We start from the raw sequence: 14,769 nt of genomic DNA on the forward strand, positions 1-14,769 counted from the left end.
CCTTTAATATGGTGCAGTTGTCCGATGCGCTTTTCAGAAAAGCATCTGCAAAGTATGATGTTTCCCCCACAATGCTTCACGATTGGGACGGTGTTCTTGGGGTTGTACTCATCCTTCTTCATCCAAACACGGCAAGTGGATTTGATACCAAAACGTTCTATTTTGGTCTCATCTGACCACATGACCTTGTCCTATGCCTTCTCTGGATCATCCAGATGGTCATTGGTGGACATCAAATGGGCCTGGACATGTACTGGTGTGAGCAGGGAGACCTTGCGTGCCCAGCAGGATTTCAATCCATGACGGCGTAGTGTGTTACTAACAGTAATGTTTGATCCTGTGGTCCCAGCTCTCTTCAGGTCATTGACCAGGTCCTCGCATATACTTCTGGGCTGATTCCTGATCTTTCTCAGAATCATCCTTACCACACGAGGCGAGAACTTGCATGGAGCCCCAAACTAAGGAAGATTGAGAGTTATCTTGTGTTTCTTTCATTTTCTAATAATTCTGTCAACAGTTGTTGCCTTCTCACCAAGCTGCTTGCCTATTGTCCTGTAGCCCATCCCAACCTTGCGCAGGTCTACAATTTTGTCCCTGGTGTCGGGCCGATAGATGCTGGGGGGGATGTCACAGTGGCGGTGACCTGGTCCATGACCCAGGGCGGTCAATAAAAAGGGGTTATTGATAGGGGATTTATAATGATTGTATAAAGTTTGTGACGCCACCTGTGGTATGCGGCTAGGGGAGCCGCCGCTGCGGAGCAGGTCCTCTGGAGCTGATATTACTGCAGCAGGGATGGTGTGGCTCTCCACAGGTAGAGCTAGCTCCAGGGCAGTGTAGATGTTATAGGTTGTGCTGGGCGTTGTAGTGCAGGGGTTGATGGCGCAGCAATGATCACAGAGACAATGAAGTGCAGTCCTCAGGGTCTTTACTCACGGTTGTTGCAGTCCAAGTTACAGGTACCAAGGTAACTTCCCTCATCGTGCTGCGCTTACTCAGGGAGGGGTTCGGTCCACCCTCAGGTATCTCCGGAGTACTTAACGGGACCCCCTTCTGTGTCCTTTCCCTGGCCGTCTCCCTGCACCTCATACCAAGTGTCCCAATCCGGTACCTGCGGGCCTTGTCGGGCGACGTCTGTTCCGTCCCCTGGGTCCTCTATAGCTACCTTCTTGGTGAGACTGATATGGACTGTTGGCTGCAGGACTTGAAATAATGCAGCCTCCAGTTTCTAGTTGAGACATAGAGTACTCTGCTAGTTGAGGGACCGGTCCCCTTTGTGTGGCCTGACCCCTCCACCTCCTGGTAGATTCGGGTGTACGGGTGGCCTCCAGCACTGCCCGTACCCCTGGGGTCCCTTCTCCTTCAGTCCTGGGCCTCTCCTCAGGCCCTCTGCCTGAGCAGAGCTCCTGCAGAGCCCTGCTCCACTCCTCTCTCTGTAGACTGCTCTCACTTACTGCTCACTGTTCTGACTGGACTGGCTAAACAAGATGGCTTCTCTATTTATACCTTCCTCTCATGTGCTCCCCTAAGCTACTTCCTCCACCCACACCCACTACATAGCTCCTCCCAACAGCTAGGGACCCGGGACTGTGCTCTCCCTTAGGAGCAATCTCGCCTTACCCCCACTGCGGGTATGTGTTGGATGCAGGTGTTAGGGTCCCGATCTGTACTCCTTCCTTACCTGAGAGTGAGATTCCACACCTCTGGTTGAGATGCAGTACCTCTGTAGCGACCGAACCCTCAGGGGCGCCACACAGCCATGACAGTCAAGAACAGAGAATGGCATCACATACTCTACGGCTACATTCGCCCACATTTATGTAGTAACTTACTCCAGTTGGTGGCATTAATGGCACAAAAAACGTCACAAAAAGAAGCCAAAGATGACATGTAACAAGTTGTGCAAACCTTTACTTCATAAAGTAGTGTAGGAGAGGGGAAGGTCGCATGTTTGGAATTATGGACATGATTATGTTCTCGCTTCCATTCTTGTCCTTACTGCCTTCAATGTAACGAAGCACTGTATGGTAAAAGATCTAGGAATTCAATCTTTCATTGTGCACGTTATCCAGGCAAACCTCAACTTCCCCTTCACAGTCAGTAAAACGATTTGTTTTGACATTAACAGACGCTCCATCACATTAAAACAGATAAAATATTGACATGACAGATTGCCCCTTGCTTGCCTATAAAAGGCGCAGCATATACAAGTTTTCCAGCTTAGCCAAATCCTACTGATGAATACATGACTAAACACATTGTCACAATCTAGAGCATATTGTAAGGAGCGTGCACCACATTAATTATCCTTTATAATTTTTTGTCATCAGGTCAGCTGTAATGTTTTAGAAACTGTTACATACAGCAGGCTCACAAGGTGAGGCGGATCCTCTAAGCCCAAGGTCCAGGTGGACACACGGACCATGGGAGTCGCTGCAGCAGCCTGATGGAGCACGTGGAACATGGACACCTGGAATGCACACTAGAAGTTTAATAAAGTCCTGGAAATCACAGACAGATAGCAGGGATATTGCATAGCTCCCAACCGTCCCGGATTCAGCGGGACTGTCCCGTATTTAGCAAGACTGTCCCGTCACGTCAACGCTTTTGTCCCTCTTCTATACTCACCTCTCTTTGAAGTCTTCATCGCTCCACAGCTACTCCTCCTGGGGTGGGGCTGCTCTCTGCTCAGTGCATAAATTAAATTATATTATTCACTTCATCTCCCTCATGTGATTGGGTCTTCCCAGGACTTGAACTCGCATCTCCATGTTCGCAGGATGCTGCTCTATCCAGAAGCCACATTGATGTAAATAGGAGAGTTTGGTAAGCTTGACCTCTATTGCAGGCAATGAACCCAGAAGCAGGTTATACATGTCCATAGAGATACATTGTGTATAACAATGTATTTTTATGGTCTGTGTATACTGAAGTGAAGAAAAATATTTTTTTGTTCCTATAAAAATAGTAAAAATAATAAGCAATTACAAAAATGTAACTTTTTTTTCTGTGAGTATCCCCAGATCTCAAACACAAAACCTTACCATTACAGACAGGCGCTTAACCTACTGAGCCACAAGCTCTGATGATGCAATAGGGAGAATTCTGCATTACAGGTAGTGTTGAGCCACCCCCGTAGTGTTCGAGTTCGGTTCGGTTCGTCGAACACCCGTGTGTTCGCCGAACTGTTCGTCGAACTGTTCGTCGAACACCTTCGAACACCGTTAAAACCAATGGCAGGCAAACAAAAACACATAGAAACACATAGAAAACACCTTCAAAGGTGTCCAAAAGCTGACAAACTGCTCAGAAGACACAACTAACACATGGAAAAGTGACAAGTACATATAGTCATGCGAAAATAAAAGAGGTGGAGGAGTAAAAGGAGGGGGAGACACAGATATAGGCATGTCATGCCCTTCTAAAATCCAAAAAGTGAGAAGCCGACACGGCCAGTCCGCTCCTGCCCGTGCCACCTCCGTGTCGCCGGGTTTGTGCCAGAGCCGCGGTGAACCCTGATGGCCAGCCCCCCTCTCCCAATACTGGTGCCTGTCCGCTGGTGGGTCGAGCGAGCCCCCCTGTGGTGGAGGCAGCTCTAAGCTTTTTAATTTAAATTGTCTCTCTAATTTGAATGAATACACTTTAAATCCATTTACAAGGATCTATTGGAGGGCAAGTCTCATGCCAGCAGCCGCGTAATTCCAGCTCCAGTAGCGTCCACTAAAGCTGCTGCAGTTAAAAAGCTTTTATAAGGATCGAGCTCGGCTGTCCACCGCAAGGCATTCTACTGCCAGTCCCAGCCCCTATGCCTTGGGGTGCCTCCTGATGCTCTTCACTGAGTATCCCATGGTCCCGAAGCATTTCCTTTGAAAAAATTAAGTGTCTAAACTACAGGTGGTGTAGCTTGCTTAACAGCCGGGATAATCCGCTGACTAGCAGACACTGCTACTAGGCACAAAGTATTTCCTGGGCTAGATGCAGTTAAAAATTTGTAATTAGATACTCTCGTTGGATGCTGAGAAAGCATTCCATAGAGTCTCCTGGCACGCCATATATGATTCTCTTAAAAAGCTTGGGGTAGGGGTCTAGGGGACCCTTTTATAGCCAAAATCACGGCCCTGTATCGCAATACGTCACCTAGGCTGAAGATAAATGGAACTGTAGCACCCTGAGGGCTCGGTTGCTACAGACGTATTGCACCTCACCCAGAGGTGTGATATCTCACTCTCAGGTAAGGATGGAGTGTGGATCAGGACCCGACACCTGCATGCATTACACCACATTGCCGTGGGGCAGGGCGACCAATATGCCCCTGAGATGGGCACGACAGTCCCTGTCCCTGGCTGGAGTGGGGGGAGGGAACACTGAGGAAGGGGAACCCTGTAGTGCAGGAGCAGGGAGGAACCAGTTCCTGGGTGCATTGAGAAGGGAGTATAAAAGGTGGGCACCATCTTAGTTCAGTGCAGAGAAGTCTGAGCAGAAGTGGCAGGGAGCAGGGGCTCTGCATGAGCTCTGCTCCGGAGGCGGGCCTAGTAACAGAGGCCCAGGCCTGGAAGAGGGAGAAGGAAGGAAGAGGAGCGGAGAAGGCTCCAGGAACGAGGAATGAAGGGATCCCAGGGGTGCGGACGGGCGAGTCGCCACCGCACGCCCGAATCCACCTGCGTGGAGGGGTCAGGCCAAAGGGGGAGACCGGTCCCCGAACTAGTGGAGGCAGGAAACGACCCTCAGCTAGAAACCGGAGGCTCTGACATTTTATGTGGCGCAGCCCCTCGCTACACCCGCTAGGAAGGCACCACATAGGGTCAGGGAAACTGGCGCCAAGTTTACCAAGAGGAGGCCCGAGGCAGCCGGACAGAAGTGTTGGTAAGAAAGGCCAGACAAAGGACACACAAAGGGGGTCCTGTGAAGTGCTCCAAAGTTATCTGGGAGTTGTCTGAGCCCCTCACCTGGTGAGCACAGTACGACGTGGGCAGCCGTTACCTGCAGACGTGGTCTGGATAATAAGAACTGTGAGTAAAGGCCCTGGACTGCATCACTGACTCCGTGTCGTTACTGCTGCTGCCCTGCACCATCACCCCCATCCTCCGCATACACTGCCCTGAGGCTATACTCCTCCCGTGGGGAGTTATGCTACGCTCTGCTGCACCCACAACACCAGCCTCAGCGGTCTGCCCTGTAGCGGCGGTTCACTCTGACCGCAATCCACGGGTGGCGTAGTCGGACATTTAAACATCAAAACCACATAAATAGTTCCGCCACTGGTTTGACCGCCCTGAGCCACGGAACCGAGTCGCCGCCACGAAGACTACAACCACCAGCATCCACCAAAAAAGGTCCGGCTCCGGGTGTCCCAAGGCCCAGGGGGTGCGTCAGAACATTTTCATCACCTTTCACAATCACCAATGGGACAAGGCAGGGATGTCCTCTGTCCCCTCTCTTATACATCCTAGTGACGGAGCACCTGCTCTCATCAATTCGCCATAACCCCAATATTAGGTGGATTGAGGTGGGAGGCACCGAGTACAAGTGCTCTCTATTTGCTGATGATGTCCTAGTATATATCACTCAATCACATATATCCATCCATGCTGTTATGGCTGAAATAGATCACTTTGTTACATGGTAAAATTTTAAAATCAATGCAGCGAAGTCTGAGGCCCTCGATGTCTCCCTCCCCAAATCCATATAGGATTCCATCCAGTCCAACTTTCCCTTTGCCTGGCCCTCACAGGTTATCAAATACTTAGGAATTCCTATTCATAGAGACCTCTCCCATCTATGTTATCTTAATTTTGGGCCCTTTATTGAACAATTCCATACAGACCACGGTTGGCAAGTTAGAACTGTAAGATTCACTACGTGAACCGCTGGTGTTTTGTGGAAAAGCACATGTACACCGCGTTCCAAATTATTATGCAAAAAGTGTTTAGGAGTGATAAGGGAAGAATTTGTTTGTTTGTCAGTTAAACTCATTGATGGTGATGTGTGTCAGGGCTCTTTATATCACTGTAAGCAATTGCAGACACCTGTGCTAATTAGTTTGGCAGGTGTGTCCAATGAAAGGCAAGACTACTTAAGAAGGCTCTCTCACATTATTAAGCAGCCTACATTTTCTGCCAAAATGGGAAAGAAAAAGGATGTGTCGGCTGCTGAGAAGCAACAAATTGTGGAGTGTTTAGGTCAAGGCATGACTACAATCAACATTGTGCGATGATCAGGATGAAGTGTCTTGGCAATCAAGAAGTATGTAGCTGATTCACAGTACACACGTGTGCGTGCTGATAAGGGCAAATTGAGGACTCTTTCCTACAGGCAATTACGTCAGGTTGAAAGAGCAGCGGCAAAAAAGCCTTGTCATAGCAGCAGACAAGTTTTTGAAGCTGCTTGTGCCTCCAACGTCCCCCGAACAACAAGATGCAGGGTCCTTCAGAGGTTTGCAGCTGTGCATACGCCATCCTGTCGACCTCCTCTATCCACTTCACACAAGCAGAAACGGCTCCAGTGGGCCAAACATTACATGAAGACTGATTTCAAAACTGTTTTGTTCACGGATGAGTGCCGTGCAGCGCTCGATGGTCCAGATGGATGGAGTTGAGGATGGCTGGTTGATGGACACCCCACGCAAACACGGCTACAGCGCCAACAAGGAGGAGGTGGAGTAATGTTTTGGGCTGGAATCATGGGGAGAGAGATTGTCGGCCCCTTTAGGATCCCTGAAGGCGCTAAAGATGAACTCCATAATGTATGTGGATTTTCTCAAACAGCACTTCCTGCCATGGTTCAAGAAGAAGAACCGTGTATTTCACAGCAAGATCATTTTTCTGCATGATAATGCACCATCTCATGCTGCACATAAAACATCTGCATCTCTGGCTGATATGGGCATAAAAGGGGACAAACTTATGGTGTGACCCCCATGCTCCCCTGACCTCTACCCCATTCAGAACCTTTGGAGCATCATTAAAAGGAGTGTCTATGATGGCAGGAGGCAGTTCACATCTAAGCAACAGCTCTGGGAGGGTATTCTGTCCTCATGCAAAACAATTGAAGCAGAAACCATCCAAAACCTGACAAATTCAATGGACGAGAGAGTTCAGAAGCTCCTTTCGAACAAGGGGTCCTATGTGAAAATGTAACATCACCTAGAATAAAGTTTTGAGTTGAAAACTGTTTGATTTCAGTTTCTAACAACCTGCTAATGCTTATAATTTCAAAAATGACCATTTTTTTGGTCTTTATTAAAATGAAAAGGTTGATCGAAAAGTTTGGGGGATCTAAGAGTGTGGCAACCCAGTAGTCATGATTACTTCGAATTCTGACAATATGAGGGTCATGCTGCAGGTAGTGCAGCAAGAAGGCACTTATGTGTCTTGCGCATCTCGGAGCCCCAAAATTATTTTCCGGGCTAGATGCAGCTAAAAATTATTTTTAATTTTAAATCTGGTGGAGCTTATTATAGATGGCCTAATAGGATCAGTGCTGCACACTGCTACAAAGCCCAAATTATTTTCCAGTCAAGATACAGATAAACATGATTAGTAATTTGAAAGCTTAAAACGTTTGGTAGGGTGATTTTAACCAATCATCAAGCTTTTACTCTCCCCAGGATGACACAGGGGTAGAAAAGTCGTTTCGGATCCATGATTTGTTCATCTTTATGAACGTGAGTCTGTCTACATTATCAGTGGAGAGCCGCGTGCGCTTATCTGTCAGCACACCACCAGCAGCGCTGAACACACGTTCAGACAGAACGCTGGCTGCGGGGCATGACAAGATCTCCAAGGCGTAAGTGGCTAGCTCCGGCCATTTATCCAGATTGGAAGCCCAAAAAGAGCAAGGGTCCAGTGACACAGTCGTGGCTTCAATGTTTACTTGGAGATACTCCTGTACCATCGTCTCTAGGCGTTGACTATGTGTCAGACTTCTTGTCTCCTGTGGCCTTGCAAAGGATGGGCTAAAAAAGTGGTGAAATGATTCCGCAAAATTGATGTTACCAGCAGATACTGTGGTTCTGTTACGGTTTGAGTGCTGAACACTTGACGGTCCCACGGTTGGCAAGTTGGAACTGTGAGATTCACTACGTGCACCACTGGTATTTTGTGGAAAAGCACATGTAAGATTCTGCAACAGTCTCTGCTGATACTCCTGCATGCGTGCATCCCTTTCTATGGCAGGAATAATTTCTGCAAATTTACTTTTGTACCGGGGATCTAACAGTGTGGCAACCCAGTAGTCAGGATTATTTCTAATTCTCACAATTCGAGGGTCATGTTGCAGGTAGTGCAGCAAGAAGGCACTCATGTGTGTTGCGCATCCAGGAGCACCAAGTCCCTGTTGTGTTGGTGGCGAGGTAACAATCATGCTTCCTTCCTCTGTCCTCTCCCCCCAACCTCGCACAACAGAAATGTGATCAAGGTCTCCCTCATCTGATGAGTCTTCCATCAGTTCGTCCTCCACTTCTTCCTGGGCTCCTGCACCTTCCTCACTAGTTTGGCTGCTACCATGCGCCCTGGTAAAACCATCTCCCCCACCCTCACATGCCTGCCGCCTTGGTGCTGCCGACCTTCTGGACCTTGCAGATGTTAGCCCTTCCGCATACAACTCCTCCTCCTCTACTTCCTCCACCTCCTCTTGTGCCACCACCTGACTCCGAATTCTGTTTAACATGTGCTCCAGCATGTAAATCACCGGAATAGTCATGCTGATAATGGCATCGTCAGCACTAAACATCTTCGTCGCCATTTCAAAACTGTGCAGAAGGGTGGATAGGTCCCTGATCTGAGACCACTCCTCCAGCGTGATTTGCCCCACCTCTGAATCTCGTTGGCCCAGGCTATACGTCAGAACGTATTGCACCAGGGCTTGTCGGTGCTGCCACAGTCGCTGCAACATGTGCAGAGTTGAATTCCACCGGGTAGGCACATCGCATTTTAGCCGGTGAAGTGGCAGGCCCAACGACTTCTGTAGAGATGTAAGTCGCTGAGCTGCGGGATGCGAACGGCGGAAGTGAGCACACAGCGACCGTGCCCTCTGCAGAAGGCCATCTAGTCTGGGATAGTGGGCTAAAAATTGCTGGACAACCAGGTTCAACACGTGAGCCATACAAGGCACGTGTGTGACATTGCCCCGGCGAAGGGCCGCACCCAGGTTTGCAGCATTGTCGCACACGGCCTTCCCTGGTTTCAGGTCCAGTGGAGACAACCATTCATGAAATTGGTTCTCCAGAGCTGACCACAACTCCTCAGCTGTGTGACTCACATTTCCCAGACATTTCAATGTAAAAACCGCCTGATGACGTTGAGCCCTACTGCCAGCATAGTAAGGAGGTGTGCAGGATCCCTTCTGCGCAGTTAGAAAGCTTGTGGCATGACCAGACAGGCTTTGGGTGCAGGTGGAAGACCGAGAGGAGGTTGAGGAGGCAGAAGCAGTGGAGGAACTTTGACATAAAGAGGATTGACGCACAACTCGTGGGGACGGCAAGACTTGGACAGCAGCCCCTTGTCCTGCTGTCACCATAGTTACCCAGTGCCCAGTCAGCGACATGTAACGCCCCTGTCCATGCCTACTCGTCCAAGTGTCTGTGGTGAAATGCACCCTGTCACACACAGAGTTTCTCAAAGAAGCGGTGATGTTGTGTGCGACATGCTGGTGGAGCGCAGGCACACCTTTCTTTGGGAAGTAGTGCCGACTGGGCATCTGGTACTGGGGCACTGCGACGGACATAAGGTCTCGAAAATCCTCTGTGTCCACCAGGCGGAAAGGCAGCATTTCTGTAGCCAAGAGCTTGCAGATGGTGAAATTCAACCTCTTAGCTTTCTCATGGCTAGGAGGAAATGGTCTTTTACTTGTCCACATCTGAGGGACCGAGGGCTGGCTATTGTGCTTAGACGGGGTTGATAAGGGTGTCCCCGGCAAACTGCCGGTCTGTGAGGAAGATGCAGGCGGACATGTTAGGTTGCCTTGATCCAAAGGTGGTGCTATCGATGTCGGACAGCGCTCAACACCAGCTGGTGTTACCACCTCCAAAGAAAATGATGACCTGCCAATCACGCTGGCTGTTGCGGGTAAAGAGGTGGCAGGTCTGCGCCCCAAAACAGGTGTGACTGCTGTCCCCCCAGTCACAGAGGATGAAGAGGCCGCGGATGCACAAGATATGGCAGACGGTGGTTGGCCCGGCCGGCTAGGCCGCATTGTAGCACACTGAGCTTCCCACTGCAACTTATGCTTCATGTCCATGTGCCGGTTCATGCATGAAGTACTCAAACTATGTATTTTTTGGCCTCTACTTAGCTTTTGCTGACAAATGTTACAGATAACACGAGTTGGGTCATCTTTATCGATCTGAAAAAATGCCCAGGCTATGCAAGGCTTAGCACCCATGCGACCTGAAGAGCCACCACGACTTGTGGTGAGAGGCAGAGTTGTGTTTGAGGATGCAGTTGTTGACGTGCTTCCAGTACTACGTCTCTGTCCAGGAAGGCGCAACCTGACCTCGTCGTCACTAGCATCTTCCTCCACCTCCTCTGCTGACCTCATCTCTTGGCTGACTGTGGGTTGACAGTAAGTGGGATCTCCGACCTCATCATCATCACCCTGTGCGTTATCACACCCGTCGTCCTCAGAGCCAACCTGTTCCTGCCCTGACAAAAAACTAAAGTTGTCGCTCCAATCAGGTATTTGAGTCTTATCATCGTCTTCCTCATTGTCTCCACCAACAGGAGTTACAGTTTGGGAATCAGGGTCTACATTATGGTCAGAACCTTCTGCGTCTGGTCCTGGATCCGACTCATAAAGATTCTGGGCATCAGTGCAGATCATTTCCTCGTCTGGATTCACAGAAGCGCTGGAGTCGACCTCTGATTCCCAGGCTATAGTATGAGTAAACAGCTCTGCAGACTCAACCATCTGTTCTACCTCATACTCAGACGGGCAGCTGGAGATTTGGGAGCTGTGAGGAAGCAAGTGCGATTTGGGTGACACCTTTGAGGACTGGAGTATTTGTGATGTTGAAGTTGATGTGGAGGAGAGCCCACTTAAAGGAGCACTTGATATCCGTTGAAGCACCTGCTGTTTTTGTGCCTCATCTGGAATTTGTAGCGATTGGCGTGGCCGTAAGAAAGGGATCTTATCACATTGTCCGCTAAAAGAAGTAGACATTTTACTTTGGCTGGAAGATGGTCTTTCTTCTGCAGATGTTACTGTTGCTTTAACACCTACCCCACAGACACAACCTTTTTTCCCCTTCCCAACACGCCTATTCCCCTTTCCACCAGCAGCAGGCCTTTTTCCACTCATTTTGGTGGTTAACTAATTCACAACTCTGGAGTTGTTTGCACAAAAAAACAATGGATGGTAACCGAGCAGAGCTGAGTGGCCAAACTGTGGTATTAGGCCAAAACTATTGGCTGGGTTAGATGCAGAAAAAAATTATTTTGAATTTGCAACCTGATGGAGGTCAGTATAGATGGACTAATAGAGAAAGTCCGACACACTACTAGAAGGCCAAATATTTTTTCAGAGCTAGATGCAGAAAAAAATTATATTCAGTTTGCAACCTGATGGAGGTCAGTATAGATGGATTAATAGAACAAGACCCACACACAGCTAGAAGCCCAATATTTTTTCAGAGGTAGATGCAGAAAAAAATATATTCAGTTTGCAACCTGATGGAGGTCAGTATAGATGGACTAATAGAACAAGTCCCACACACTGCTAGAAGCCCAAATATTTTTTCAGAGGTACTGTAGATGCAGATAAAAATTAGTTTTAATTTGCAACCTGATGGAGGTCAGTATAGATGGACTAATAGAGAAAGTCCGACACACTACTAGAAGGCCAAATATTTTTTCAGAGGTAGATGCAGAAAAAAATATATTCAGTTTGCAACCTGATGGAGGTCAGTATAGATGGACTAATACAACAAGTCCCGCACACAGCTAGAAGCCCAAATATTTTTTCAGAGGTACTGTAGATGCAGATAAAAATTATTTTTAATTTGCAACCTGATGGAGGTCAGTATAGATGGACTAATAGAGAAAGTCCGACACACTACTAGAAGGCCAAATATTTTTTCAGAGGTAGATGCAGAAAAAAATATATTCAGTTTGCAACCTGATGGAGGTCAGTATAGATGGACTAATACAACAAGTCCCACACACAGCTAGAAGCCCAAATATTTTTTCAGAGGTACTGTAGATGCAGATAAAAATTAGTTTTAATTTGCAACCTGATGGAGGTCAGTATAGATGGACTAATAGAGAAAGTCCGGCACACTACTAGAAGGCCAAATATTTTTTCAGAGCTAGATGCAGAAAAAAATTATATTCAGTTTGCAACCTGATGGAGGTCAGTATAGATGGACTAATAGAGAAAGTCCGACACACTACTAGAAGGCCAAATATTTTTTCAGAGGTAGATGCAGAAAAAAATATATTCAGTTTGCAACCTGATGGAGGTCAGTATAGATGGATTAATAGAACAAGACCCACACACAGCTAGAAGCCCAATATTTTTTCAGAGGTAGATGCAGAAAAAACTATATTCAGTTTGCAACCTGATGGAGGTCAGTATAGATGGACTAATAGAACAAGTCCCACACACTGCTAGAAGCCCAAATATTTTTTCAGAGGTACTGTAGATGCAGATAAAAATTAGTTTTAATTTGCAACCTGATGGAGGTCAGTATAGATGGACTAATAGAGAAAGTCCGACACACTACTAGAAGGCCAAATATTTTTTCAGAGGTAGATGCAGAAAAAAATATATTCAGTTTGCAACCTGATGGAGGTCAGTATAGATGGATTAATAGAACAAGACCCACACACAGCTAGAAGCCCAATATTTTTTCAGAGGTAGATGCAGAAAAAAATATATTCAGTTTGCAACCTGATGGAGGTCAGTATAGATGGACTAATAGAACAAGTCCCACACACTGCTAGAAGCCCAAATATTTTTTCAGAGGTACTGTAGATGCAGATAAAAATTAGTTTTAATTTGCAACCTGATGGAGGTCAGTATAGATGGACTAATAGAGAAAGTCCGACACACTACTAGAAGGCCAAATATTTTTTCAGAGGTAGATGCAGAAAAAAATATATTCAGTTTGCAACCTGATGGAGGTCAGTATAGATGGATTAATAGAACAAGACCCACACACAGCTAGAAGCCCAATATTTTTTCAGAGGTAGATGCAGAAAAAACTATATTCAGTTTGCAACCTGATGGAGGTCAGTATAGATGGACTAATAGAACAAGTCCCACACACTGCTAGAAGCCCAAATATTTTTTCAGAGGTACTGTAGATGCAGATAAAAATTAGTTTTAATTTGCAACCTGATGGAGGTCAGTATAGATGGACTAATAGAGAAAGTCCGACACACTACTAGAAGGCCAAATATTTTTTCAGAGGTAGATGCAGAAAAAAATATATTCAGTTTGCAACCTGATGGAGGTCAGTATAGATGGATTAATAGAACAAGACCCACACACAGCTAGAAGCCCAATATTTTTTCAGAGGTAGATGCAGAAAAAAATATATTCAGTTTGCAACCTGATGGAGGTCAGTATAGATGGACTAATAGAACAAGTCCCACACACTGCTAGAAGCCCAAATATTTTTTCAGAGGTACTGTAGATGCAGATAAAAATTAGTTTTAATTTGCAACCTGATGGAGGTCAGTATAGATGGACTAATAGAGAAAGTCCGACACACTACTAGAAGGCCAAATATTTTTTCAGAGGTAGATGCAGAAAAAAATATATTCAGTTTGCAACCTGATGGAGGTCAGTATAGATGGATTAATAGAACAAGACCCACACACAGCTAGAAGCCCAATATTTTTTCAGAGGTAGATGCAGAAAAAACTATATTCAGTTTGCAACCTGATGGAGGTCAGTATAGATGGACTAATAGAACAAGTCCCACACACTGCTAGAAGCCCAAATATTTTTTCAGAGGTACTGTAGATGCAGATAAAAATTAGTTTTAATTTGCAACCTGATGGAGGTCAGTATAGATGGACTAATAGAGAAAGTCCGACACACTACTAGAAGGCCAAATATTTTTTCAGAGGTAGATGCAGAAAAAAATATATTCAGTTTGCAACCTGATGGAGGTCAGTATAGATGGATTAATAGAACAAGACCCACACACAGCTAGAAGCCCAATATTTTTTCAGAGGTAGATGCAGAAAAAACTATATTCAGTTTGCAACCTGATGGAGGTCAGTATAGATGGACTAATAGAACAAGTCCCACACACTGCTAGAAGCCCAAATATTTTTTCAGAGGTACTGTAGATGCAGATAAAAATTAGTTTTAATTTGCAACCTGATGGAGGTCAGTATAGATGGACTAATAGAGAAAGTCCGACACACTACTAGAAGGCCAAATATTTTTTCAGAGGTAGATGCAGAAAAAAATATATTCAGTTTGCAACCTGATGGAGGTCAGTATAGATGGATTAATAGAACAAGACCCACACACAGCTAGAAGCCCAATATTTTTTCAGAGGTAGATGCAGAAAAAAATATATTCAGTTTGCAACCTGATGGAGGTCAGTATAGATGGACTAATAGAACAAGTCCCACACACTGCTAGAAGCCCAAATATTTTTTCAGAGGTACTGTAGATGCAGATAAAAATTAGTTTTAATTTGCAACCTGATGGAGGTCAGTATAGATGGACTAATAGAGAAAGTCCGACACACTACTAGAAGGCCAAATATTTTTTCAGAGGTAGATGCAGAAAAAAATATATTCAGTTTGCAAC

The 14,769-nt window shown here is 46.4% G+C and overlaps 1 protein-coding gene across 4 annotated transcripts in view; it reads right to left on the minus strand.

Moving 5' to 3' along the window:
• Positions 1 to 14,769, minus strand: part of SYT12 (synaptotagmin 12) — a 235,039-nt gene that overhangs the window by 157,388 nt on the left and 62,882 nt on the right. The window lies entirely within an intron of this gene.

This window comes from Phyllobates terribilis, unplaced genomic scaffold (genome assembly GCF_046119375.1).
Source record: "Phyllobates terribilis strain yellow unplaced genomic scaffold, ASM4611937v1 Scaffold_13__5_contigs__length_258822181, whole genome shotgun sequence".
Lineage (NCBI taxonomy): Eukaryota > Metazoa > Chordata > Amphibia > Anura > Dendrobatidae > Phyllobates > Phyllobates terribilis.